A 2,518-nucleotide genomic window follows, 5' to 3' on the forward strand; every position below is an offset into this window, starting at 1 on the left:
GACCCAAAGCCATGTAATTTTCAATTTTTCAATTATGTAATTTTTTTTTATTCAATCAATGAAAGGAAACAATTCAGTCATGTATTTATATTTAGTTTTTCTTATTTTTTTGTATAAAAAATAAATGGCGACTCCACACCACTTACCCAAAAAGAGAGGTGCCCTAGAAAGCTCACAAAAATCTCTCTCTTTTTTTAGAGGCCTAATTTTCCCAGTCTCTCACATTGAGATCACTTGTGTCAAGGCCTGTCAAGTAAATTTAAATCTTTGCACCAAAAGCTTCATCAAGTAAATTCTAATCTTGCATAAATTAAATCTTTACAAGACCAAACTCATCAAAGATCATGGGGTTAATATTGAAAGTTAATACTAGTTATTTGACTAAGGGATGTTTTGGTGTTTTGCAAGAAAATAAAAAAATACAATCAAGCATCATTCGGACTCCGAGTCTGCCAAAGGGATGATCTTCTTGGCCCATCTCTAGAAGAACCGCCCTCTGCATTCCCTTGTTGTTCTTGGTTAGCATGAATTTGAGGCCCAGGCTGCCTGTCTTGAAGTTCAAAGTTTCTGATCCTTTCTTCCAAAACCTGAGTGTTGGCATTGACATTTGTCATTCGATTATTCTGAAAAATCATCAAAGACAAGAGTCAAGTCTATTGTCATGAATTCCAAGAGGAGGATTGTAAAGAAGGATCATTTCTTACCCAGTTCAATTCATTTAGTACATATTGAGAAGATTGGGTGTGTGTAACCCGTTGCAAACCTCCAATCATTCTCATGCTTTCCTACATAAGATCAACACCAATCTAAGACATGAAACCCAAATTCAAAAGTATCTATGAGGACAAAAAGCATGATGCAAAAGATAAGAAGGGTTTGGAAATATACCCGGCTGCTCCAAGGAACACTCTGAGCATATTTAGGTCAGTCTAACTTCATAAAACTATAAGACCCATCAAGATTTATTATCTCATATTGCCATGCTAGAAAATTGGGACATGTTTCCGCAAAAGAAGCATCAGGACTATCAACATTGCCTTGGGGAGAAGGAGTGGCCCTATCCTGAAAAGAACCTCCCATTCCATGGACTAAAGCCTGCAAACGGAACATTTAGATATTTTTTTACAAATAACCAAGGATAGCAAAGGTAATAAGAGTTGATTTGAGAGAAAAGGAAGTTCATCAAAGCTCCAGAGGCATCGATTAAGCGGCCTTGCAGATGAGTCTGAACAAATTCAAGATAGTCTCCAGGTATCCAAAGATTGTCACGACCAACTCTTGCATTAGCTACTTCATCATCAGTTAAAAGATTGGCCAGTTGGATTGAAGGACAAGGATTGACGGAATTCACTTTAGGAGGATATGTATGGTAAACCTGTGGGAGCACTCGATCTCTAAGACACCAATACCTGCCATGGCCACACTCAAACAAGACTTGACGCTCATTCAATTCTAGAGCCAATGTACATTTAGCATAATCCTCACATCCTTCCTAAGGATCCAAGTTCATCTAAAATTCATGAATAGTTCAAAATTTAAAAGACATCCCTTCATGAAATAAATCAAACAAAGGGCGCTTAATCATCATCTTCAATGTTTAAGCCATCAATCATCATTTGCCAAGCCTTCAAAGGGCGCTTTGGAAGTGTTGATAGGCAGTTCTTGGGCATCCAACAAAGGAACCTTGGAAATTCCTCAACAACGTCTTCCAAAAGTTGTGGCCCAACTTCCAAACTTGCAAAAATCAACAATTGTCAACAACAACACAAATAACCTTGGCAAAATATACATGAAATTTTTTTTCTTACCAACCAAACAAACGGCGCACCCCCTAGACTTGAAAGACTACGCCTAGATAGCTGGGTCATAAAGTGTAGTAAAGTGTCCCTCAAACTCGACAAATAACAAAGACTCATTGTACTCCCCAAGTCAAGACACAAAGACTCCAAATGAAAGAAAGCATGAACATTTGGGTGCCAGTATCCACACTCTTACTCTTTTCAATATTGAAATATAACCACATCAGAGACACATTGTTACCACTAACTCTAGGTGGGTTTACACCTAAGTAATCGTCGACCTTAGTAGATGAAATGCTGTCATGACCTTCAACCCTAACACCGCCCAATTTCAAGCCAGTAATGACTGAAAAATCATAGGGCGTCAACATCACTTCACTAATAGCTGGAAAATGGAAAGTACAGGTGGTATCCCAAAACCATTCAGATAATGCCATAATCAGTTGAAGGCCCTTATATTTAGTGGTATCATAATTCCAAAGACCCGAAATTGGTAGCATTGATAATTTTTCTGATGTCTAGTGACAAAACATACCAACTTTGCTTCAACAATTGAAGACTACCCCAACTCTTAAGGTTCTACACCAAAAAAAAATATCCCACATTAAAATATAACCAACCAAAAAAATTTGTCAATCATTGTAGCATTCACAAAAAGTCCAATTCCAAGAGATGTTCATTCACAAAAAAATCTTGCCAATCAAATGAAAATGCCAATC

At 37.4% G+C, this 2,518-nt stretch overlaps 1 long non-coding RNA gene across 1 annotated transcript; it reads right to left on the bottom strand.

Moving 5' to 3' along the window:
- Positions 1-350: 350 nt before the first annotated feature.
- On the bottom strand, positions 351-2,518 carry LOC126714342 (uncharacterized). Its single transcript, XR_007651581.1, has 3 exons — positions 889-2,518; positions 705-785; positions 351-623 (listed from the first exon to the last, which is right to left on the bottom strand). It is a non-coding gene; the product is annotated as an uncharacterized LOC126714342 (long non-coding RNA).

This window comes from Quercus robur, chromosome 1 (assembly GCF_932294415.1).
Source record: "Quercus robur chromosome 1, dhQueRobu3.1, whole genome shotgun sequence".
Taxonomy (NCBI): domain Eukaryota; kingdom Viridiplantae; phylum Streptophyta; class Magnoliopsida; order Fagales; family Fagaceae; genus Quercus; species Quercus robur.